Source organism: Rattus norvegicus, chromosome 7 (genome assembly GCF_036323735.1).
Source record: "Rattus norvegicus strain BN/NHsdMcwi chromosome 7, GRCr8, whole genome shotgun sequence".
Taxonomy (NCBI): domain Eukaryota; kingdom Metazoa; phylum Chordata; class Mammalia; order Rodentia; family Muridae; genus Rattus; species Rattus norvegicus.
In genome coordinates, this window is record NC_086025.1 from 39,123,635 (window position 1) to 39,150,292 (window position 26,658).

The window sequence follows — 26,658 nt, forward strand, 5'->3', positions numbered from 1 at the left end:
CAGGGGCAGGGGCAGGGGCAGGGGCAGGGGCAGGGGCAGGGGCAGGGGCAGGGGCAGGGGCAGGAGTTGATCTCTGTGAGGTCAAGGCCATTCTGGTTTATGCAGGGAGTTCCGGGTGATATGGCTTCATAGGGACAATCTGTTTCAAAAAGAAAATGAAACCTGGTTGCCTAAATAGTATCAAGACAAAACAAAAAATGTAATCTTAGAAAAATGACATCAGCTAAATAGAAAATATATGACAAATATTAGCAATTTCAAAATAAAATTTGAAATCCTTCAAAGATTAGCTATTTTACAAAATTTAAAATGTGTTGATGTATGTGAAAGGACTTGTAGGTAGATACAGCTATAACTATGTATATAAATATAACCATATCTATGTGTTCATGTCTATGAAGAAGCCATATATATATATATATATATATATGTATATGTATATATGTGAGATATATATATCTCACAAAAACACATGTTTATGCACATACAATACACAATACATTTCTTATGATGGAGAGAAAGTAAATAAGTAAGTTGCATATGCAACTTCATAAATTCCTCCTATATTCTATAAAATGTGGTTTTGAGGCAAATAGTTCACATAGAAAAAGAAATATATAATTGTAAGGTAGGTATTTTTAAAAAAAAGAGTGAAAAAGAAGCACAAGTAGAGAAGAAATACAGAGATGTGTTCAAGAAAAAAAAGAATAGAAAAGAGGAAGTAAAAATACAATAAAATGTAGACCAAATAAAGAATCAGTAAGAAATTCTTGTGAACATTTTTTTACAACAATTCAGAATTCATGTTAACAATTGTGTTAACTTGTTAGGTTCAATACACTTTTTTGCTATTGGAAATTTTCTTTGTTTACATTTCAAATGTCATCACATTTCCCAGTTTCTCTTTGATAAAATCCCTCCCTGTGCTTCCCCATTCACCTGCTCAACCACTCCCTCCTGCCTCCCAGCCCTGGCATTCCCCTACACTGGGGCATTTTAGGCTCAAAATTAGAATCATAAAAAAGACTCCCATTGTGGTCTCTTCGAGACAAGATATTTATCTTATACTACAGTCAAATATTTCATCAGTAATTATTTACTATTCCTGAAGGACCAGCTTGTTTTTAAGAGAACTTATTTTAATTTTCATTATTTTATCTAACGAACTATTAATGCAATTTTTAAATAATTAATTGAGTGGTAATAAATAAATAGTTGTTCAAGTGAGCTGTAATTCTTGGACACTTTTTCTACCATTTTTTCCCTTTTGGTAGGAGAGCTATTGCAAAGTCTTACTGCTCATTCTTGCATGACCATTTGCCTGAAATAAAGCAGTACAGTTAGAATGATGGCTGATTTAGAGAACATGGAGCATGGAGAAGAAAGGATTGAGACATTTGTCCATCTATGTTTGCACTATCAGAGAAATGGTAAGTGCAAAGTCTTACTCTATAGCAGACTTCCTCTGAGTAGCACCTGGTGGTCTTCCTTAATCAGTAATAGCATGGAGAAAAAGGACCAATTAAAGGTTCAATAAACAATTAACTCCTTTTAACTGAAAAAAATTCAAAATAGAAAAAAAGGAGCTGAAGGGGTTTGCAACCCCATAGGAAGAACAACAATATCAACCAACCAGATTCCCCCAGAGCTCCCAGGGACTAAACCACCAACCAAAGAGTACACATGGAGGGACCCATGGCTCCAGCCGCATACATAGCAGAGGATGGCATTGTCTGGCATTAATAGGAGGAGAAGCCTTTAGTCCTGTGAAGGCTCATTTCCCCAGTGTAGGGGAATGCCAGGGCGATGAGTTGAGTGTGGGTGGGTGGGAGTGGGAGTATCCTCATAGAAGCAGGGGCAGGGGAGAAGGGGAGAGGGAAGAGGATAATTTGTAAAGTAAAGACATAAAATATATAATAAAAAATACCAATTGGTCTTTCTAACTCTGGGAAGAATTGAGTTGGAATTTTGATGGGGATTGCATTGAATCTGTAGATTGATTTTGGCAAAATGGCCACTTTTACTATATTAATTCTGCCAATCCATGAACATGGAAGATCTCCATATTCTGAGGTCTTCAATTTCTTTCTTCAAAGACTTGAAGTTCTTGTCACACAGATCTTTCACTTGGTTAGAGTCACACCAAGGTATTTTTATGTTATTTGGAACTATTGTGAAGGGTGTCATTTCCCTAATTCCATTCTCAGACAGTTTATCCTTTGAGTAGAGGATGGCTACTGATTTATTTGAGTTAATTTTATACCCTGACACTTGGCTGAAGTTGTTTATCAGGCTTAGTAGTTCTCTGGTGGAATTTTTGGGGTCTCTTAAGTATACTATCATATCATCTGCAAATAGTGATATTTTGATTTCTTCCTTTCCAATTTGTATCCCTTTGGCCTCCTTTCATTGTCTGATTGCTCTGGCTAGAACTTCAAGAAATACATTGAATATGTAGGGAGAGAGTGGGGACCCTTGTCTAGTCCCTGATTTTAGTGGGATTGCTTCAAGCTTCTCTCCATTTAGTTTAATGTTAGCTACTGGTTTGCCGTATATGGCTTTTACTGTGTTTAGGTATGGGCCTTGAATTCCTGCTCTTTCCAGGACTTTTATCATGAAGGGGTGTTGAATTTTGTCAAATGCTTTCTCAGCATTTAATGAAATGATCATGTGGTTTTTATTTGACCTTGTTTATATAGTGGGTTATGTTGATGATTTCCATATAGGGCCATCCCTGAATCCCTGGAATAAAGCCTACATGATCATGATGGATGATGGTTTTGATGTGCTCTTGGATACGGTTTACAAGAATTTTATTGAGTATTTTTGCATCAATATTCATAATGGAAATTGGTCTGTAATTCTCTTTCATTGTTGGGTCTTTGTGTGTTTTAGGCATAAGCCTAATTGTGGCTTCCTAGAAGGAGCTAGGTATGCTCTATTTCTATTTTGTGGAATACTTTGGACAATTTGGTATGAGGTCTTCTATGAAGGTCTGATAGAATGCTGCATTAAACTCATCTGGTCCTGGGCTCTTTTTGGTTTGGAGACTTTTAATAACTTCTTCTATTTCTTTAGGGTTATGGGGTTGTTTAGATGGTATATCTGTTCCTGATTTAACATTGGTACTAGGTATTTGTCTAGAAAATTGTACATTTCCTCCAGATTTTCCAGTTTGTTGAATATATGCTTTTATAGTAGCATCTTACAATTTTTTTGCATTTCCTCAGATTCTGCTGTTATGTCTCCCTTTTCATTTCTGATTTTGTTAATTTGGACAACTCTCTGTGCCCTCTGGTTAGTCTGGCTAAGGGTTTATCTATCCTACTGATTTTCTCAAAGAACAAGCTCCTGGTTTTGTTGATTCTTATATAATCCTTTTTGTTTCTACTTGGTTGATTTCAGCCCTGAGTTTATTTCCTGCCTTCTACTCCTCTTGGGTGTTTTTCTTCTTTTTGTTCTAGAGCTTTTAGGTGTGCAGTCAAGATGCTAGTGTACGCTCTCTCCTGTTTCTTTTTGGAGGCACTCAGAGCTATGAGTTTTCCTCTTAGCACTGCTTTCATTTTATCCTATAAGTTTGGGTATGTTCTGCCTTCATTTTCATTAAATTCTAAAAGTTCTTTAATTTCTTTATTTCTTCCTTGACCCAGATATCATTGAGTAGAACATTCTTCAACTTCCGTGTATATATGTGTTTCTGTCATTTTGTTGTTATTGAACAGAAGCCTTAGTCCATGGTGATCAGATAGGATGCATTGGATTATTTCTATCTTCCTGTATCTGATGAGGCCTGTATTGGGACTAACTTCATGGTCTGTTTTGGAGAAGATACCATGAGGTACAGAGAAGTTATATCCTTAGGATGAAATATTCTAAAAGTATTTGTTAAGTTCATTTGTTTCATAACTTCTGTTAGTTTCTGTATGTCTCTGTTTAATTTTTGTTTCCATGATCTGTCCACGAATGAGAGTGGGGTGTTGAAATCTCCTATTATTGTGTAAGGTGCAATGTGTGATTTAAGCTTTACTAAGGTTTCTTTTACGAATATAGATGCCTTGTTTTTGGAACATAGATATTTAGGATTATTGTTCATCTTGGTGGATTTATCCTTTGATGAATATAAAGTGTCCTTCTTTATCTTTTTTGATGACTTTTGGTTGAGAATCAATTGTATTCCATATTAGAATTGCTACTGAAGCTTGTTTCTTTGGACCATTTGCTTGGAGAGTTGTTTTCCAGCCTTTCACTCTGAGGTAGTGTCTGTCTTTGTCTCTGAGGTGTGTTTCCTGTAGGCAGCAGAATGCAGGGTCCTCTTTATGTATCCAGTCTGTTAGTCTATGTTTTTGTATTGCCGAACTGAGTCTATTGATGTTAAGAGATACCGAGGAACAGTGATTGTTGCTTCCTGTTATTTTTGTTGTTAGAGGTGAAATTATGATGTGTGTCTCTCTTCTTTTGGTTTTGTTGCATGGAGAGTACTTTTTTGCTTTCTCTAAGATGTAGTTTCTCTTCTTGTGTTGGAACTTCGCTCTATTATCCTTTGTAGTGCTGGATTTGTAGAAAGATATTGTGCAAGTTTGGTTTTGTCATGGAATATCTTGGTTTCTTCATCTATGTTAATTGAGAGTTTTGCTGGATATAGTAGCCTAGGCTGGCATTTTTATTCTCTTAGGGTCTGTATGACATCTCCCCAGGACTTTCTGTCTTTCTAGTCTCTGGTGAGAAGTCTGGTATAATTCTGATAGGTCTGCCTTTATATGTTATGTGACATTTTTCCTTTACTGCTTTTAATATTCTTTGCTTTTTGTATTTGGCGTTTTGACTATTATGGACTGGAGAAATTTCTTTTGTGGTCCAATCTATTTGAAGTTCTTTATTCTTGTATGTTTATGGGCATCTCTTTCTTTAGGTTAGGGATTTTTCTTCTATAATTTTGTTGATATTTACTGGCCCTTTACATTGGGAGTCTTGACTCTCTTTTATGCCTATTATCCTTAGGTTTGAACTTCTCATTGTGTCCTGGATTTCCTGGATGTTTTGGACTAGGTGCGTTTTGTGTTTTACATTATCTTTGATGGTTGTGTCAATTTTTTCTATGGTACCATCTGTTCCTGAGATTCTCTCTTCTATCTTGTATTCTGTTTGTGATGCTTACATCTATGATTCCTGATCTCTTCCCTAGGTTTTATATCCGCATAGTTGTCTCCCTTTATGCTTTCTTTATTGTTTCTATTTCCATTTGTAAATCCTTGACTGTTTTGTTCAATTCCTTCACCTGTTTTCTTGTGCTTTCCTGTAATTCTTTAAGGGATTTTTGTGTTTCCCTTTAAGGGCTTCTACTTCTTTACTTGTGTTGTCCTGTATTTCTTTAAGGGAGTTATTTATGTCCTACTTAAAGTCCTCCATCATCACCATAAATGTGATTTTAAATCAAAATCTTGTTTTTCTGGTGTGTTTGAATATCCAGTATTTGCTTTGGTGGGAAATCTGGACTCTGATGATGCCAAGTAGTCTTGGTTTCTGTTGCTTAGTTTCCTGCGCTTGCCTCTTGACATCAGGTTGTCTCTGGTGTTAGCTTATCTTGGAGTCCCAGACAGTGGCTTGACCCTCCTCTAGGCTTACATGTCAGCATTCCTGTAGACTTGTTTACTTTCAGCTGGATCTGGGAATAGAGAGCTCTGCTCTTGGCTGTGTAGGAGCTCCTGGAGACTGGCTTTCAGCTCTGGGCACAGGCAGAAACCTGAAGGGTCCTGTTCCTGACTGGTCCTAGGTCCCTGTGCCCAGGGGGCACAAATGGCACTAGGTGATCCCCTCTTGGGTCAGGAATGTGAGCAGAATGTAGTTTCCTCTCAGTTCTCAGGCGTGTCAGCACTTCTGAGGGTCCAGCTCTCTCCCCCATGGGATTTGAGTGCAGGGTGCTGTTTGACCAGCTCAGTTCAGTTCAGGGCCCCAGCAGCTATATTGCTCATTTTTATTCTTTAAAAATATAACCATAATCATCTGTATCTTGGTTTTTCTTTGGCTTTTTCCTCCTCCTCCTCTTCCTCCTCCTTCTGTACCCTATTCTAAATTAGTCATTTTGGTTTTAGTTTAGTTTTTTCATTCCTTAGATGTCTGCTTGTTTTCTTTTTTAACAAAATTAAATGTAACATAAAACAAAACCTATCACACTGAAGTTGGAAAAGGTAAGCCAAAAAAAGGAAGAGAACCCAAGAGAAAAAAGAAGAATCAGGGACCCACTGTTCTCACCCCTTACAGTTGTATATAAACATTAAACTGAAAGCAATAATATATAACCATATATAAGATATATTCTGTTATATAAACTGAAAGCTATAATACCACAGAGGACCCTTCCCCTTCCCTGGCAGGCCCTGTGACTGTTGATTCAGTCTCTATGAACTCATATGCCCTTGCTCAATTTATTCAGAGTGCCCTGTTCTCCTGGTGTTCTCCATTTCCTCTGGTTCTTACATTGTTTCTGCCTCTTCTTTCCAGGTTCCCTGAGTTTTGAGGGAAGGGATTTGATAAGGATGTTTTATTTCAAGCTGAATTTTCTAAGTTCTCTTTCCTACTTCCTAATGTCTGGCTATTGGTCTCTCTATCAGTTCCCATCTGCTGCTCTAGGAAGTTTCTCTGTTGGCTGCTGAATAAGGATTATACTTACTAATCTATGACTATAGAAGAATATCATTAGCAACCATATCATCACTACATTTTTTAAAGACAGAAACAGTATGGATCAGGATGGGCCAGAGGTACTGAGGAATTGGAATGAGTTTGGGGAAGGAAAGCAAAACTGGAGTATACTGTATAAAAAATTTATGAAAGAAAAACATAACCATATTTAAAATTAAAATGTACCATTCCATGAAATGGAAATCCGGCATGTCACCTTTTTTTTTTCAATAATTTCAACTGATTACTTACTCCACAGCTATTGTGCAACTGTACTGTTTCCTATGGCAAAAATAACAAATTATCAGAAGTTTAGTAGTATATAATGATACAAATAAAGATATTGAGAATTATGTAGATAGAAATCATTATAATTTAGATGCTGCACATCTCACAGATGGCCACATACTTAAAGGTGCAGTTCCCAGGGTAGCCAGACTGGGAGACAGTGGAAATCTTCCTTGTAAGATAGCAGTTCAGAGGTGTGTGACATTCATAAAGTATAAAAACACAGGAACTTTCTCCTTCCCTTCAACTTTCTGGCCAAAACATGAGCATTATTGTCTTGCCGGAGGTTTTACTATACTGAGGTGCTGGTCATAGGACCCTAAATACAATAACTTGTGGCCCCAACTTGAGTAGGAACCTACAAACCTGTGAATCAAAATTAAACCACTTACCTTTATAATTAATTTTCATAGAAAATGAGAAGCATTTAACAGGATGATTTGTTTGTCTGAAGAACAGCAACCTGCAATGGGTGAGCATAGCGCAGAGTCCATTTGCTCTCATGGTGATTTCCTGGATTCTTTATGCCCCCATATTTCTCTAGTCTTAGCCTTCATCTTCATAACTGCTTCAGGTCTGATATTCTTTCACTCCTTCCACTACCATTCTTACAGCTGCACTGTGGGAAGCCGATGGTTTAGAATGACATTTTCATTGCAACATTCTTTGTCAATCAATTATCAAAGTTTTTCTTCTGTCAAAATAATACAGCATTGCCCATAGACCAGCATATACACATCTTTGGGGATTAGTCTCTAGCATTTTTAGTGATAGTTAACTTACATTTATTCTTCCTTTTATCCTCAAAAAGTCTTTAGGAATTGGGTTCAGTCTAAAGTGGAAACTAGGCTAAAAGGACAAAGGATTTGCTATTGATTGTGGCCATGGGGATCCATAAAATGATTAATTTGGAAAACTGGGAAATGAATTTTGAAGTGAACGTCTCCAGATATGTTCAACCATTTAACTATATTCTACCATTAATTTCATCAAAATAATTGAAGGTATATGTCTTAAACTTTCCATTACTGTGAAGGGACACCCTGGTCAAGGCAGGTCTTATAAAGTCAAACATTTAATTGGGGGTGGGTTACATTTTCAGGTTTAGTCCATCACCATCATGATAGGAACAATTACAAAATGCAGATAGACTTGGTGCTGGAAGAACCAAGAGTCTTTATCCAAAGGCAGCCAGGAGGAGACTGCCTTCTGCAGGCAGCCGGGACGGGGTCTATCTTTAGCACTGTGCAGAACATGTGCATAGGAACCCTCCAATGTCTGTCTACATGGTGATACACTACCTCCAACAAGACCACAACAATTCCAACAAGGCCACATTTCCTAATAGTGCCATTTTCTATTTGTCAAACTTATTCAAACCACTATACTACATTTAGTTTGGGAAATGATGAAGTGATATTTTACAGTCCCATCTTTATTCCCCTCCCAATCCACCCTCTGACTGTGCCTCATGCCAAACCACCTCCTTCCTATCTCCAAAATAATGTTCTTACCATCTCACCCCTACCCCCAAGACCTTCCCACTCTCTGGGGCCACAAGACTCTCTAGGATTATATGTATCTTCTCTCACTGAGGCCTGACCAGGCAGTCCTCTGATGTATGTGTGTCAGGGGCCTCATAGCAGCTGTTGTATGCTGCTTGGTTGGTGGCTCAGTGCCTGAGAGATCTTAGGGCATCTGGCGAGTAGAGACTGTTGGTCTTCCTGTGGAGTCACCCTGCTCCTCAGCTTCTTCCAGCTTTTCTATAATTCAACCACAGGAGTCCCGGGCTTCTGTCCATTGTTGTGTATAAGAATCTGCATCTGACTCAGCTGCTTGTTGGGCCTCTCTGTTAGCAGCCATGCTAGGCTCTTGTGTGTTCACACCATAGCATCAGTAATAGTGTCAGGCTTTAGAGCCTCCCCTTGAGATGGATCCCAATTTAGGCCAGTCACTGGGCCTCCTTTTCCTCAGTCTGTTTTCAATTTTTGTCCCTGCAGTTCTTTTAGACAGGAGCAATTCTGGGTCAGAGTTTTTGACTGTGGGATGGCAATCCCATACCTCCACTTGATATCTGAATTTTAAAAATGATGTTTACTATCTGTAATAAATGCTATAAGTTGCATCAAGGTAAATTAATAAAAATAAATGAACCCCGAAGTTTAACCTGACTATTGACTATATTTTCCTTGAAAAGAGTTATCAATTCATTGAAACAATATCAATTCTGAAGTCTTACAGAGAATTCTTGCTTATGGTCTATGATGCCTGCCTTTCCTGCATTATCTGGTAACAGCCTCTAGTCGCCTACTTGTAAGACTTGGAGGACTCCACCTTTCTTTATGCTGTAGTAGCTCATTTCTGTTCAATTTCTTGTATATCACTTACATCAGGGGGAAGCTTATAGATACTGCCATGCAAATGTTAACTACACTTTAGCTTTCAAAAGTCTTAGACTAGTATTATGGGAAAATAGTCATTGGAGTGATTTTCAAATTTTTGTTTTTGTTTTATGACTCATGTTTTAAAGGTACCCATAATATTTCGTTATATTAAAATTATTTTAGAACTTTTATTATGTTTGGGGACAGTTACAACTTACCTCTTCTTATGTATTTTTGATGGGCTAGCAGATACAATCTAATTTCGCAATAATTCTGATCCTCTAGTCTGATCCCCTGAGTCTGAGTATTATATTTAGATATTCCAATTCCCACATTACATATTACATATAAAACCCATTTTACCATGTCTCTTATATGTAGCTTCCCTTACTTTTCATCATAACGAAAACTCTTCAGTTCATCCTGGCATATGCCTGTGAGGCAATAATCATATTCCTAAGTATACACTATTAACAAATATGTACGCAAATATTCACATATTCCATTCTTCTAAGAGTGCTGTCATTTATTTAATTCTTGCCGACTACCACATACTAATGTAATCATTTAAATGAGGAGCTCCAATGACTTTCCCAAGGTCATGTGATTGTTAAATGCCAACAACAGAACTTGAAGTCGTATTATCTCACTAAAGCATCTTTTCCTTTGCCACGATTTTACAACACTTCTATGAGCCATATTTTTCATGTTTCACTTGAAAATACAGTTGCTTTACCTATGAGAACATGAGTTCTTTGGCTAGAATAAAATCTTAGAACTTAACTTATACATTTTACATTTTAAAGCATCATATCCGAAATCAATAATTTTAAAAAACATTAAGAACTGGGCAATGTTAGAAAGTTGTAATACAAATGGAAGCATTTTCTTCATGACTGAGATAACATAAAATCAATGGTGGATAATTAGCCAACTTTCTGCTCATCTTCCTTAATGAGATGCCTTGATACTTTAGTGTCAACCTCACCATTACAATCCACGGATGATATTTTGGCATTCTACACATGCTAAAGCCACCATAAAGAGTGTCACCAACTCTTAGTATGTCTCTAAAGTTTTCATGAAAATATTTACATTAGATTTATTCAGAAATTACGTAGATTATTAGGCACAGATGTCTGGCGTAGTCTGCCTTCCATGGAAAACACCCGCAGCAACATGAGATAGTTTTTCACAGCAATTCTTAGACCAGAGCAATTTATTTTTCAAATCAAGATACGTCTAATTTTTTTTTGCTTATCTTTGTTCTTCATTTACTTCCACATTATAGACTGAGCAAACTGTTCTAGTTTTCAGACATATTTATTGGTTTCTATTTTATTTTAAATTTCATCATTTACCCTTCCTTAACTTATACTGATATAATCTATATACAAAGTATATGTACTTAAAAGATCATATTTCAATAAAAAACCTATTAATTATCTTCTGAACACAAAAGTTATTGGAAAATGTTAAATTATATTATTTCCTGAAATATTCACTTCTATGCCCATGTATGCCAAATTTATATTTGTATTTATACATCAGATTTTGCCATTACTTCATAACCTCAGGTTTCAAAAGTCTCACCTACATATCACATCTTAAAAGACAATTCTCTATGAAAATTGTACAACAGAACCATTAAATATATTCCATTAGTCACAAGAAATGCAAGTATACTAAGGATAACTTTTAAGAAGAATCCTATATGAAAATTAAATTATAGAAATTGAAATATTTAAAAAAGGAAAAGATCTTACCAAAATATAACATACAACATTAACATATGTTTTTCCAATACCGACAGCAGGTGGACACTGCTTTCTGAATTGATTATTATGTAAATGGTGTGAAAAATAAGGACTTTAAAGTATATTGGCCATGATTTTAAGTTAATATACATATTATGTGCACTACACAAAACTTTCAAGTAATTATATTAGTCAATAACATCTGAGTGTTTAACCTTGGGATCCAAAGAAGACAGAATGTTCTCCTTATATCAGACAGTCAAAAAGGAGTGCATTTAATTAAAGAAGTAAATGAGATTCATAAAATAAAGATGGTCAGTTAGGGATGTAAATTGACAACTTTCGAAAGAGGATTCCAGAAGTTAGTCAGAGGATACGTTGCAGAATAGAAACATATGCAAAGGACCCTTTGGGTTTTTTTTTTTTATGTTGTTGGTTTTTTTTTTTAATGTATGTGAGTAAACTGTCACTATTGTCACACACACCAGAGGAAATGGCTGTGAGCAACTATGTGGTTGCTGGAAATTGTATTCAGAACCTTTGGAAGATCAGCCAGTGCCTTTACTACTAAGCCATTACTCTAGCCTTGAACCTGGGGGTTTTAAAATACAACATGCTCATAAGAGAAAGTTAGGCATTTGAGATATGTAGAGGTATGAAAACATCCAACAAAAATAAGAAAAGAAAAATGCATTAACATAATCCAGGTGCAAAATACGATCAGAGTATGTCATCAAACACGATAGCCAAATATTTAGGGAAAGACATGACACTAAATATGCTAAGTATGTCATCTGTGATGGAGAAGAGAGGAACAGTAAGGTCTGGAGGCTAATTCAAGGTTGAACTAGAGAGACTGGGGTCAGACAAACAACATAGGAGAATTCCCTTCTCTTTAAGAGTAGAGATGCTTAAAAGATTTCACGTAAAGCCTGAAGGAAGTGGGGGTTATGTGCTAAGGAATTGCTTCATTTATATGACAGATTCCGTTCACTGACATTCTAATGCTCTTTCACACAGAACAAAACCCTAAAGTACAACACACTTCTGGCATGCTCTCAATTAATCATGAACTCTATTACATTTAATCAATCCAAGATGATTCACAAGGTACTCGAGTGTCTTGATATGCCTCTTGGTCCTGGTCATGCATATTGAAAATCAATAGAGTACCATAGACACACAAGCTACAAAATATTGGCCTGAATCAGTCACGGTGTTATTATACATCTTAAAAGTTGCTTTTCTCAGGAAATTGTTTCTAATAGCTTGCTGAAATTTTATTAACTCAAGCAAGAAAGAGAAATATTTGACACTTTAGCCTTATAGGAAAACTTATGCTTGTTTTAACTCACTGATAACAAAATTGCTTCACATTTTTGTTTAATATTACAATTTTCTCCTTGACTAAGAGTCCCTGGAAACCAAAGTGTGAGTCTGTTTATACCTGTATAAACAATGTCTGCTTATATAAGGTCATCAGTATTTGTCACTTAAATAGAAATACAAATACTAGTATTTGTTTATATATTAAATAATTGATATTTATCAATTCTTCAAATGATTTATACATTTTAATGATATAATATTCTCCACAAGAAAATACGAGAAATTTATTCATTATGTGTTGCAAATAGTGGTGTATACACACACACAAATATATGCATATATATGTATGCATATACATACATATATATGTGTGTGTATACATGTATATATAATTGTCCATCTGGTTCTGTTCAATACTTATGAGTGACTTAAAATACCATTGACTCAAGTCTTCTATGATGAAAAATAGTACTCTATGATTTTTCTTTATTTCAAAGATTATTCAGTAATATAGGTGACAAATTCATTCCTTATTTAAGAAAGTAGCAAGTGTAAATGATTATCTAAACAACTTATATAGTTTAATTCTCTTTTTAGTCAAATTAATAAATCATGGGACCTAATTCCAATCACTCTTCACACATAGAGATAGTAAGCAATTCTGTTTCTCATAGGTGACCAGTTTATTCCTTTTCCTGGTGTTAAGAAGTGTAGCACCTGGGCACTGTCAATAGGACAAAACAGCAACTAACAGATTGGGAAAAGATCTTTACCAATCCTACATCCGATACGGAGCTAATATCCAATATTTACAGAGAACTCAAGAAGTTAGACTCCAGAGAACCAAATAACCCTATTAAAAATAGGGTTCAGAGCTAAACAAAGAATTCTCAAGTGAGCAATATCAAATGACTAAGAAGCACCTAAAGAAATGTTTAATATCCTTCGTCATCAGGGAAAAGCAAAACAACCCTGAGATTCCACCTCACACCAGTGAGAATGGCCAAGATGAAACACTCAGGTGACAGCAGATGCTGGCGAGGATGCGGAGAAAGAGGAACACTCCTCCATTGTTGGTGGGAGTACAAGCTGCTACAACCACTCTAGAAATCTACCTAGCAGTTCCTCAGATATTGAACATAGTGCTACCTGAGGACCCAACTATACCTCTCCTGGGCATATACCCAAAAGATGCTCCAACATATAGCAAGGACATATGCTCCACTATGTTTACAGCATCCTTATTTATAATAGCCAGAAATGGAGAGAACCCAGATGTCTCTCAACAGAGGAATGGATACAGAAAATGTGGTACATTTACATAATGGAGTACTATTCAGCTATTAAAAACAATGACTTCATGAAATTCTTAGGCAAATGGATCGAACTAGAAAATATCATCCTGAGGGAGGTAACCCAACCACAAAAGAACATACATGGTATGCACTCACTGATAAGTGGATGTTACCCCAAAGGCTCGGAATACCCAAGATACAATTTACAGACCACATGAAGGTCAAGAAGAAGAAAGACAAAAGTGTGAATGTTTCAGTCCTTCTTAGAAGGGGGAACAAAAATACTCACAGGAGGAATTATGGAGACAAAGTGTGGAGCAGAGAATGAGGGAAAGGCCATCCAGAGACTGCCACAAATGGGGATCCATCCCACATGCAGTCATCAAACACAGTCAAGATTGGGGAGGCCAACAGGTGCATGATGACAGGAGCCTGATATAGCTGTCTCCTTAGAGGCTCTGCCAGAGCCTGACAAATACAGAGGCGAGTGCTCACATCCAATCATTGGACTGAGAACAGGTTCCCCAATGGAGGAGTCAGAGAAAGGATTGAGGTTTCTGAGTGGTTTGCAATCCCATAGGGAAAACAACAATATCAACCAACCAGACTTCCCAGAGCTCCCAGGGTCTAGAAGACTAACTGAAGAGTACACATGGAGGGACCCATGGCTCCAGCCACATATGTAGCAGAGGATGGGCCTTTTCAAGCATCAGTGGGAAGAGAGTTCCTTAGTCCTGGGAAGGCTAGATGCCCCAATGTAGGGGAATGCCAGGGTTGGGAGGTGGGAGGGTGGGGAGTACCCTCATGGAGGCAGGGGGTGGGGTTATGGGATGGGGCTTTCCAGAGGCGATCACATTTGAAATGTAAATAAAGAAAATATCTAATAAAAGAAAAGAAAAAGAAGTGTGTGTAGTGCCAATTATAAATCCTAAGAATGTCATTAAAGGACATACTGATTAACTTTTTAAAAATTATCTTAATTTTTTTATAGTCCAATCGTTTATTCCCCTCCTTGTCTGCCCTCCCACAGTTCCTCATTCCATTCCTCCTCCCTAGTCTACAAGAGGATGTCCCTACTCCCCCACTTTACCAGGCCTCTCCACTCCCTGGGGCCTCAAGTCTCTCCAGGGTTAGGTGCTTCTCTCACTGAGGCCAGACCATACAGTCCTCTGCCATATATGTTTTGGGGCCCTCATAGCAGCTATGCTGCCTGGTTGGTTGCTCAGTGTCTGAGAGATTTGGGGATCTAGGTTAGTTGAGACTGCTGGTCTTCCTATGGGGTCACTCTCCTCCACAACTTCTGCCAGCCTTTCCCCAATTCAACAACAGGGTCCCCGACTTCTGTCCATCAGTTGCCTGCATCTGTCTCAGTCAGCTGCCTGTTTAGCCTCTCTGAGGGCAGCCATGCTAGGTTCTTGTCAGTAAACACACCACAGCATCAGTAATAGTGTCAGGCCTTGGAGCCTCCCCTTGAGATGGATCCCAATTCGGGCCTGTCGCTGGACCTCCTGTCCCTCTGTCTCTTCTCCATTTTTGTCCCTGCAGTTCTTTTAGACAGAAAACATTCTGGGTTAGAGTTGATTGGCAACTCGATTGTATTGTAAAGACCAGTAAAATGTTCCTTTGCTTATGTCTGTGAAGGTGTTTCAATGGGAAGTCAAAAGGAGGGACGATCCACCCAGAATACAGGCAGGCAACACCACACAGCAGACTAAGGAAGGGAAAGGAGGAGGAAGCCCATTACCTGGGCACACACTTTGCTTTATAGTAGCCCTGACGTGAGATGCTCTGCCACGCAACACACCCTCCCTGCTGGGATTCGATGATTCCATGAAATTGAGACATTTAAGTTAATTTCTAGTTCACATTTTTCAGAGTAATAAAGAACTGAACTGGGGGCAGGAAATGGAGACAAAGGAGGGGGATAAGTTTGGTTTACCTATACCTGTGGCAGCATCGATTTCTAATTTTCTAAAAGCAGATTTAACTTTATTGTGGCCCAGTGACTGTAGCATATTAACCTTTAATTATGCACATTAGAGCATAGCGATGCTGATGAATAATAAAAAAAATCTGCTTTAGCGATGCTCAGCTTTGTCTTACAATATTTTCACTAAGACAATGTTATTGTAACAACATTGCTGGGGAAAGAATTAAAGAAGTGAAGAAAGGAAGGAAGGAAAGAAGAAAGGAAGGAAGGGAGGGAGGAAGGGAAGGAGGGAGGGAGGGAGGAAGGGAGGGAAGGAGGAAGGAAGGGAAGGAGGAAGGAAGGAAGGAAAAGGCAAAGTAGGTTATCCTTGGCTCTATTAAATTCTTCCAAAAATTTGTTTGTGCTGTTTGGTTTTGACTTTGTTTTGATCGTGATATTCCTGTTATCATCTTTGGTCTTTATTTTAGACTGAGAATATTGCTACATTTTACACAGCGTAGAGATCGTTCTCCTTTTTTATTTTACAGGGTTTTATATCTAACAGTTTGGATCGTTTCTTAGTAGAGATTATACATTTTTTTCCATTTTGATTAGTGTGAGAACTATTAAAATTATGAAGATATCTGAGATTGGACTAAGGACATTTTCTATTCTACAGTGATTATGGGATTTTGTGGTGCTGGGTTATTGTGTGAACTTTTAAAATAGGCATCAGAGGCTTCTGCTTTAAGTATTTTGTAGTTGTTCCTCAGCTTGTAACTGTACTGGTAGTGTGTGTATGTGTGTATCTATGTGTGTATGTGTGTGCACATTTGTACATGTGATCAGGAGTGAGGGCACTTATGTGGGTGTAAAGGACACTGCTTACTTCAGGGCAACCACAGTGTGAAAGACATAAAAAATTAGAGGGGTTGACTCCAATAATACCTTCAAGGGCACAGACTTGCCTGCCTAAGTTGTTCCCACAGGGGCCCACATAATGTTTCCTCCAATTCCCGAGAGCATGGTTTGTGATCCAATAAACTGTTAATGCTTGTGTTCTAGGCAACGATACCTGCCACACTCTAACACAGCACCAATTATCCCAGAAGGATAATTGTTACTTAGCTCCTTAAAAATCAACCAAAGAACCAACCAAACATTTTATATTTTCGATCTTGGAATCATAGCTTTACAGCAGTGCTGAATAACTGCAGGTGAAGTCTTCAATGGTGTGTGATCAATTATCAACTAATTGCAAAGAAGCGATCAGTTTGCAAATGCAAAGAATTATGTAATAAGGAAGGGTAAAACAAACTTTAAAATAATTACTCTAGTTTCATTCTGCTGAAGACAGGGAAGAATTAAGAAAAAGGCTGAAATAAAGTGAGACTTTGCAGCTGAAATACAACTGCTCTGATATGGTATAGTGACACAAAGATACAATTGTTAAACACAAATGTATCCGCATGCTGCATACACACAGAGACACTACATATATAAATCAGTGTCTTCTCATTTTGAAAGAAAGAATCTGTATTGTGAATGTAGAACTGCACTTGACATAAAAAATGGCATCTATAATAAGAGCTGCTTTAAAAACCTTACCCTATCATGCAAAGATGTTGAAAAATTATACAAATAAATCAGACGATGTAAAAAATGCATAGAACAGCGAGAATCGTTCCAAGTACAAAATAATCACCCACTGAGTTAGTGGTGGTGGTAACCAGGATGATGCTGATCATATCACTGTTTCGTTTATTATTAAATTAATGCCAAGACTGCTTGTGATAATTGGATTGTACTAAATGCTTTAAATACTCTTCGGTCTTACAGGACTAGAATAGATAAATAAGCATGAAGGTTACTACTATTTCTCAGTGTCTTTTGCATGAAAATACCCATGTGTCTGAAACAAGATGTCATTTTAAGGACAGTGGATTTTCCATGAGTGGGCCATTTCTTTTGTAGAATATAAAGTAATTTCAATTAAATAATTCTCCTTGAGTATAAATTTTGAAATTTTATTAGACTGATATCGCTATATTTTGTCAAGGCAGATAAAGAAAGCTATGATTTTATCAATTTTCAATAATATGACACATTAAAGAACACCAATTGAGATGCAAAATAAAACATTTTTTTTTGCCAGCAGAGCTTTCTTTCTTCTATATTACTTTTCTTTACTTTTTTTTTACCCTGTAGATTTTATTCCCCTCCTGGTCTACCCTCTGACTCTACATCCCATGCCTCCTCATTCTCCTCTCCTCCTCTCCAGGAGGATGTCCCTACCTGACCCACCACCCACCGCGCCAGACCTCTAACCTCCGGGGGCCTCCAGTTTCTTCAGGATTAGGCACATCTTCTCTGATTGAACCCAGATCCAGCAGTTCTCTGCTGTATATGTGTTGGGGGCCTCATCTCAGCTGGTGTATGCTGCCTGGATGGTGATCCAGTGTCTGAGAGATTTCGGGGGTCCATGTTAATTGAGACCGCTGGTACTCCTACAGGGTTGCCCTCCTCCTCAGCTTCTTCTTAATTTCTATAAAATATATACTATAAATCAAATAAAATACACTTGATGATGGATGAGCATATAAATACAGGAGTCATGCTTGCTCTAAGAACATGATAAGAGCAAGTCTGTGTATCTATGAAATTTTAGTCTTCATTATCACCTAAGACGCTCAAAACATACATTAAACAGGCTAAGTGTGCTGTCACCGTGTCCTATAACACAGTGCACTGAATCATTGAAATCGCATTGGATTCTGCCTTCAGATACGAGGATTTTCCTACCTTTTGCCATTCCTTTAAAGTTATTTCAATTTTTCTAAAATAAAACCTACCGACAGGTAAACACAGTAAGTATCTTTTTATTACCATTATCTGACAAGAAATGTGATGTTCCCCAATCATTCCAAGTGTTTCCAAAAAACTTATCTGCACCTAAAGAAAGATAACAATAATATACTGATACTCTAAACAAAAGAGATGTGGGATAGTCGTAAAAAAATAAAAGTGGCTGTGGAAACTATTAATCACTATAAGGGGATTCAGGTGTTCTGAATAAATATATGCTCTTATTGAAAATATTGTATCTAGAATTTACTAGCTGGGAAATGTGGTTGTTATATTTCTGTCTCAGTGAGGTAAAACTGGTGCTGTTGGGGTTTCTTTGTTTCAATACTAACTTCGCATTTTAAAGCAATTCCTGGTTCTGAAACAAAATTGGGGGAAAAAAACAACTTTTAAGGAGAGAGGCTTCAGAAATTATGTATAATAAAACAATTGGAAATTGTATTGGATAGTCTTCAGTGTGTTAAACTTGCATATTTAAATATGCAAATAATTAGTTTTACTATTCTGACGTTGAGAAACCACATACTTACATTTATACTTATGCTATTCACATGGTTTCCATTTTATTATTAGCTAAAACAGGATTGCAATAAGCCCATTAGTGGCCAAATGACCAGAGCTGCCATCTTGTGGATAACCAGGTAATGGGCCAGTCTTTGCTTCAGCATGATACAGAATGCTACAATTTAATATTCCTAACTGTTCAAAGTGAGGCTGGTTAAAGCAATTTAAAGCTCGTTTGATTTCCTAAGTTCTGCCTGTAAATTATCACCTGAAGGATACGCTCATCTCTTGCAAAGTTAGTATTAACCCAAACCTTATTAATATGTAAGATGAGAAACCGTGTAGGATGGTTCCTCTAGTCTAATTAGCCTCCAGTGCTGATTTGTTTTGATAATATAAATAATTAGTTTAACCACAAAATTGATGTAACTGAAATAATTGTCAGGCAATTAAATACTGCAGCGATTTCAGCTCCTGGGAAATATATAGCATGAAGGTATGGTAATAAAACTGAGTGAAATGTACTTGCTTGTACTACAAAATTACATCGGTTTTCTAAGAAATAATTTAGAGCCTCCATATACTTTATATCATGACACACACACATAACACATTTACTAAAAATTAAAAGCCATATTAATTCCTATAGTGGTTTTCCTTCTTAAGTGCTTTAAACTTAAAATAATTTATGTTCATTGGAACTCAACAGTGCTAAATGGCCGTCACAGCAGGAAGTCAAGAAGTATATTTTAAAGTGCAAAGTTTATTTTCTTTTGATCAGATCTAGCCTTTTTGAATTGCTGAAAGAACCTGTTTTACTATGGCGTGTGTTAATACTAAAATGAGTAATTAACAAAATGACATGCAGTGAGTATTTTCTTTGCAAAGAACACACATTATTACTCCAGATCATGTGATTGATTTTCACATACGATCAATTATATCCTGGATTTACTTTGAACCCTGAGTATACACAGGTAATTATTTAAAACTAAGCCCTGGTGTTTATGGGCTGGAATCGTGGCTTAGCAAATAAGTGCTCGTTCTTGCAGGGGAGCGAATTTGGTCCTCATCGCTCAAGTCAGCTTACAACTGCCTGTAGTGTCAGCTCGGCTGACGCCATTGCCATTGTCCTCTTCTGGCATCTGTGAGCCCTACCCTATATATTCACTGACCCACATGCAAATACACAGACATTCAAGCAAGCACTGACCCGGAGAAACACACACAGGTAAAAACACACATGCACATAGGTAACACGTTACTCCCTAATGTGTTAAAATGAAACTGTGGCCCAAAGGCTCATTTATTAGAGCTTGATATTGACATTAAATATTTTCCTTCTGCTTTTCTGCTCTCCATTATTTCTCCTATCAGTTCAAATAGAGTCTACTAATTTTATCAATTCACAGAAAACTTTTAAGGTGCAAAATTGTTTTTCATGTAAGTGAACATTTCTGAAAATTTAACTCGTCATTTGGCTAAAATATTAAACCTTTGAAAAATATAGGCATTGAGACCTGAACCTAAAAGTTATTAACTATTCATTTTGTGACACAAAATCTGTACACTGCACTTAGATAATCACCTATAGATGAACCATGCACAGAATTAAGGAAATTGATACAGAATGCCAATGGAGCACTGATAACACACGGTCTCTAGCCTTTGCTTTGATCTATTTTAAGTTGCACTGAAATAGTATAATAAATAAACAGCAACACATGAAAAATTATCATTTTTACTCACTTAATTACTGGAATCTACATTTATCATCCCGCTTTCTAAATGCAACCAGATAAGGTCTATTTTTTTCACTTATCTATCAATGCCATTAAATATTTATTCCATTAGTATTTTATATAAAACTTGAAGTATAGAAACATATTATACTTTATAAAGTATTTTCTCAATGACATATCGCCGTATCTTTATCATCTGTCTACTAGAAATCCAGTTGATATTCCCATTGTCTGAAGTCATCCTTCTGATCTGCAATTCAATTGTATGTCACTCTGCATGGTATACAGACTTCCATCTACAATCTCGTGATTTTATGTAGAAGTAAATGAACAGTGTCTTCCACATTTGCTCAAAGTACACGTTAACAAATAGAATTTTTAATCTAGTTTCTTCTTAGGCTTGACTAAAGCCTTTGATTTAATCCAAAGTAATCCTGGGAAGTGCAACAACTTTTAAGAAAAATAAAATCCCTTACAGTGAGTCACTATTTTAAACCCAGCTAATTTGCCATGGTACATTTTTTAGCTGAAATTTAAAAAGTTTAATGTGTTTCTTCTTCATTACTTTGAAAGCACCAAGTTCACTTTTCATTTTAGCTCTCGTACACGTAACACACTTGGTTCTGTATAACAAGTCTACATATTGCCTTAGCTGATTTCTGTATAATCTTTTCTATGGGCGATAGACTCATAGCTGTTCTTTATAATAGATGTTAATGGACTCAAGTTTATACAGACTGTAAACTATTGCCATGAATCTTGAACTCTATGCAGAAGCCATTACCCTGTAAAACAAACACAGGAGGAGGTAATCCTGTGGTCCTAGTAGTCAGAAACTAGTGGGGCTGTAATCAATTTCTTCCTAGTCATTGTAAACTTTAAAAACTCTTATGGTCTAGATCCCCAGGTGGGGCAGGCTCTGAATGGCCATTCTTGTTGGAGGAGTTAGAGAAAGGGTTGAAAGAGCTGAAGGGGTTTACAACCCCATAAGAACAACAATTGCAACCAACCAGAGCTCCCAGGGACTAAACCACTACCCAAAGACTACACATAGACAGACCCATAGCTCCAGCTGCATATGTAGCAGAGGATGGCCTTGTTGGGTACCAATGCAAGGGAATGCCAAGGCTGGATCCCCCAGTGTAGGGGAATGTCAGGGCGGGGAGGTGAGAATGGGAGGTGGTTGGGGAAGGGGAACAACCTTATAGAAAAAGGGGGTTGGGGATGGGATAGGAGACTTATGGCCAGGAAACTGGAAAAGGAATAACATTTGAAATGTTAATAAAAAAATCCAATAAAAATAAAGGTAAATAAATAATTAAATATTGTGCTGACTTAAACCATAAAAAATAATGTATTGTTGTTGGAAATGGCTCTAGGTTATGAGGAGTATTTACCTGGAGTCCATCCTTCAGGGGGAAATGAAGCACACCAGGCATCAATGGTATTCCCCCTTCCTGAAGGTGGGCATGGATGAAGTGAATCTCCTTACTCTCTCCCTAGTACTCCTACTTGCTGTTTCCTGAACTGTGAGGCTTTCAAAGGGTTTGCCTTGAGATAAGGCAGCACTGGATTTAGTAGGTGCTTGGTCACTGAATAGCTCTGGTAATTCTTGCATCACACAATGATCCCTCTGACAGCTTCTTTGGGTGGAGAAAGCGGATTGTAGTTTTGTCCCCCTGGCAGCAAGCTGCTATAACCAGCTTATACCACTATCCTCCTCTCCCACTGGACATGCGCCTGGGGAGAAACATAGGGCTTTTGTCAAGATGGTAAGACATGGATAATTAGTTCCCATTTGTGTTGAAAAAAAAAAGAATAGTACTATATTGTAAAGTAGCTTTCAATTACTGAAATTGAATTGTCTAAAAATCCAGCGACTTTTAAATTACTCATTTTAAAAGCCAATATTTAATATCATCTTGTAATGTTATTGCCTTTTAGTATCACAGAATTTAAGATCTGCTGCACAAAATTTGAAGTTCTTGTTAAATATTCAGAGAATAAAATGCATTACCATTTTTCTTTTAATAAATACAGATTTTTGTGGACAAATTGATCGCTCAGTTATCTACATTACAGTTTTTCTTAACTTTCTTAAATTTAATCGTCTCATACTATAAAATCGATGCAGAGGATCCTTTAAAAAATTAAACTCCTAATGTGATTACTCTGATCATTTTCTTAGCTATTTCTCAAGTGAATCCCCTTTTTAAAGTAACATTTTAAAAAAAATAAATGCTCTTGAGGAATGAAATTCCTTACAAATCATAAATAATTAATTATACAAATAGGGCTTAGCCTACTTGGAGGGCAGCATTTTCAGTATCTCATCCTCCAATAACTTGTTTAGACTCCCCACGCTTCTTTTCAGCAGAAATAATAGCAAGAGAGAAGCGTTTCGCTTTTCAGCTGACAGTTTAGGGTTAAGATATGATTCCAGGTAACAGAAGCCAATGAGAGTACACCCAGTTGATGTTTGTGACATCATCTTCCAGTCGGAGTACACAGAACAGCTGAGGCAGCGTTCAGTTTCAGCCCGAGTGCTATTATGATGGATGTTTACATGTCTTCATTGAGAGCCAATTATCTTGCTTTTGTGTGAGGCCCAAGGATCACTCATGCTGCCAGGCTGCACAGAGCACTGTTGGATCTAGCTGAACGAATTGTTTTTCTCTGTCTCCGGTAAGAGCCTGTTCCGTTTACCTTCTCATTCGAAACAGAGGTGGAGATGTCTAACGGAGAGAGGAGTGTAAAGACTGAGCAGGGTTACTAACCGGTGAGCTTTTAATCAAAGCAATGTTTAGCATCGTTAAAGAGAGGTAGAGATTTAACAGAGGGGATGGAAAAGAGCTGCTAATGTGTACCTGGCAAACTAATCCGTAGTAGGAAATGGATAGCAGGTATTTTAGCTTTTCTTTAGAAAAAGGAGAGTTAGTGGTACCACAGGACTGCTATGTTCTAAGTGTGTTTTAAATACTTATGTGTCTGAATAGCGTTCTGCTTCATTTCTTCCTACTTTGTTAAAGATAAAAGGATTTGAAGTAGTCAAACCAATAGTGTTATATGTTTAAAATGATTTCCAAGTTCCTAATTGTTAAATGATAGTTCTTTGGGACAGTTTTGCTAAAGTTGTGCTTGGCCAACAAATAAAAGCATTTACTCAGTAAGCAAAAGGGCTGCGCTTTGGAAATCAGCTTGAATCACTTTCTATGGAAACCTACCTTTTAACCAAAATGATATTGAGGAACAGGATAGAGAATTCTTCACCTGATATAAACTTTCCTTCACTCACTGCTTTTGGGTGTCCGGGTCATAATGTGTTTGAGTATATATAGTTGTGAAGAGCTTTGTACATTGCAATCTCAGTATTGATATTTTCACCTGAGGATCTCGTTTTTATGTTATAGCAAGACAGATATGATTTCAGATACCAAACTGCTCTGGATATGTGATTTGACTCTAACAGGAATCTTTAAAAATAAAAGTGTTTAATTGCCTGGGAACATTCGGAAGCTCCCCAGAAAATTCAAAGAACACATTTAACTCTTCGGAGGTCTGTTATGATGGTGTAGATTTTTCAAGTTAAATGAGAGGGTTTTCTTTAGGAGAAAAAGACTGAATATGTGTAACTGAGTTTAATGTGCCTTTTATTTTAAAGAGTCTCTGTCACTTAGGTATAATAAACTTTTGGATAATGACTACTTCATTAGGTTTGATGGGCTTGTGCTCTTTGAATATATCATCATCATCATCATCATCATCATCATCATCATCATCATCATCAAATATCTACCCTGTCTTTCTGAACCAGTAATTTTAATGGTTATAAATCAGGACCTGAGGTGTTCAAGTTGTGCTGAGAAGACAGCAGGGGGTTCTCAGCAATGCCTCACTTCTCTGTCTCTCACCAGCCTGTTCCTGTTTGGCAGCTCTGGCCGTTACTGTTGTTCAATTTGTCTCCCTTATTCTACTCAAGCCTGAACAACTCTGAGCTTATAGTGTCCAAGGTGCATTAGCACCATCTAAAGTAGGGGGCTTTTTGTCTCAGTTCAAACAATGTGGAATCAATTAAACTTCAAAAAGTTTCTAAGTGTCCACTGGGAGTTCTTCTTTCTTAGGGAAAGCCAGTATTTGTCTATCCTGTGAGGGTCAAAAATCACTGAATTTGAAAAGATTCGAAATTAGGATTATAAAAGTTTCGGGCTGTGAATTCAGAGTGTAAGAATACGTTATTTGGAAATGAAGATTGCCTTCCTCTCTTTTTCCTTAAGTTCTTTAAAACAGAACTGAATAGCCCACGAGTATGGGTGCTGTTTAGAAGCTCTTATTTCCATATGCAATCAGTCTTGACTAAGAGACAGCATTACCTCCCTAACAATTAATTCTCCCAAAAGCTATTTGCATCCTTCTGTCCTGAGTTGACAGAGTCTCTCTCACTCAGTGAGTAGTCTAGACACTAAAGTTGTATTTTGCTGTGTGTGTGGGAGAGCGTTTATCTCAGTTTTAGCCCCTCTGGTCACAACTGCACTGTACTGGTTGCGATCACTACGATAAGCAATGGGTATACCTAGGATGTGATTTGTCAGTCAATGCACTTCATTAACTGATGCCCTTGATGTTTTATTGCCTTTTTTTTTCTTAAGAGAACATATCAGTAGGATCACAGCAATTGACTTTCCTGCAAACTTCTGAGGACAGTATCCCTGTGCAAGTAACATGGGTGAAAGATGTTATGTGGATTACTAGGCTATGTTTTCCAAGAACAAATACTTGTTCTGTCTGACTTAGGACATTATTAGGACTTTATATTTTTGTGTGTTTCTCTATTATCTCAAGGTCTTTATGTGTACCACACCAAGTTAATGATCACAAAAGACTTAAAAAGAGCTAGAATGCATGGAGAGGAACAGCCAGTTTTCTGTGCATTCTGCATTTCCCAGATTCTAGGGAAGAGGAGTTATCACACTTGGAAATACTTCCTTTTGTTACAATTTATCTACTTTAAATATATACTCTCTCTTTTTTTATTCTTCTGTACACTTCAATGCAAGTCTTGTCATCAGAATGTACAATACTGTTTAGTTTTCTAACTTCTCAGTTCAGGTACTCAGATAGACCATAAACTTTAGGCTGGTCAACTCTTTACTTAAGCAAAATATAGATACTCTGTGGGTTTCTTAGTTTGATGTTGTAGTATTTTGAAAACGTGCAATGCAAACACTAAATTTTGTGTTTCAAAATTTAACTTGTGTATTTCATGGAAAACGAACATTTGCTTTTAAAGCCGGTCTGTGATTAAAATATTGTACATCTAAAGAAACAGAAACTTGTAATTTATAGTAGGAATTGTAACTATGCCTCAAAGCTCATCCATTCAGTAAACCAATAATAGATGGAAGGGGCTTGGATTTACAAATATCAGATAATTGATCAACCAATAAATTCATCCATCACTCTCTTTTCACAGGGTTAGTTTTCTAACCAAGTGTGAACTCTTCTACTCTGCGACAAGGACATTTCTATGTACATAGCATGTACAATCGAGAAATCTAGAAGAAAATCATACATTTTCTTGCTTTTTATCTGACAAGGTTTTATTGCTAAAGTCCAAAATACATATTTATATTAAAATATGGTGAAGAAAGTTCTTAGAGCTGTCTAGAAAATGAGAGATAAAAGTTGAGGGATAGCCCTATTGATATTTTTTAATCCACCTAAGCACTAAGGTACTGAAATCTAAAACAGATTTCTGAATCTTTTTTTCAGATTTGTAAATGGATCTCTCAATTATTTTATAATAAGCATTTGACCCTCTATGTTTTTAGTGCAATGTGGCAAAGTCCAAAACATTTAACGTGGAAAGAATTGTTTAATCATCAGGAATATCTGGCAAGGCGTTCCTGT

General features: G+C 37.0%; 1 protein-coding gene and 1 long non-coding RNA gene across 19 annotated transcripts in view; one reads left to right on the forward strand and one right to left on the reverse strand.

Moving 5' to 3' along the window:
• The window catches only part of Mgat4c (MGAT4 family, member C), a 764,987-nt gene that overhangs the window by 527,518 nt on the left and 210,811 nt on the right, over positions 1-26,658 (forward strand). For 2 of the 17 annotated variants that reach the window (XM_063263218.1, XM_063263206.1), the window contains exon 1: positions 23,300-23,436. The exons of 13 other annotated variants lie outside the window; for them this stretch is intronic. The gene's annotated coding sequence lies outside the window, so the exon portion shown is untranslated. Of the gene's footprint in view, positions 1-23,232; positions 23,437-26,658 lie in introns of those variants that run through there. 2 more of the 17 variants (NM_001135814.1, XM_063263217.1) reach the window with 2 other exon arrangements.
• Positions 564-23,250, reverse strand: LOC134479676 (uncharacterized). Of its 2 annotated transcripts, none has more exons than XR_010053268.1 (3): positions 23,058-23,250; positions 22,149-22,491; positions 564-7,585 (listed from the first exon to the last, which is right to left on the reverse strand). It is a non-coding gene; the product is annotated as an uncharacterized LOC134479676 (long non-coding RNA). The 2 variants fall into 2 exon arrangements; XR_010053269.1 differs by lacking the exon at positions 564-7,585 and adding an exon at positions 18,049-18,185.